We start from the raw sequence: 466 nt of genomic DNA, 5'->3' as shown, positions 1-466 counted from the left end.
CAAATGATTGGTGACTTTAATTTAAGAGAACTAGAGTGTGGATGAAAATTGTCAAAGGTAACACTGAAGGGTCGTGATAGAAGGCCACCATTTCAAGAAACTCTGACACACGTTTCCTTGTTCTTTCCTGCACTACTATGTAGCTTGGTGATACCTGCTGTATCGAGTTTATTACAAGGTCTGACTTTCGAAGTCGATTAAGTATTTAAGTATTGATGGAAACCTGTTAATAAAATTTAGTATTTTTCGCCCTGTTATACATGAACTTCAAAAACACATGCAATCTATTACATAGTGGTAATAGAATGTAAGTTTTTGTAGTGACAGAAATGAGGATTTTGTTAAATAGACAGACCTTTTGAAAGCCTGGAATCTTCGGAAAACTGATTTGTATACAAAGGGGGTCTTTGCTTGTGAAAAAGGTTGAATGTATTCGAGGTTCGATGCAACTATAGTCGCTTGTGAG

The sequence above is a fragment of the Penaeus monodon genome, chromosome 27, assembly GCF_015228065.2.
Source record: "Penaeus monodon isolate SGIC_2016 chromosome 27, NSTDA_Pmon_1, whole genome shotgun sequence".
NCBI classification, from domain to species: Eukaryota; Metazoa; Arthropoda; class Malacostraca; order Decapoda; family Penaeidae; genus Penaeus; species Penaeus monodon.
This window is presented reverse-complemented; position numbering follows the sequence as displayed.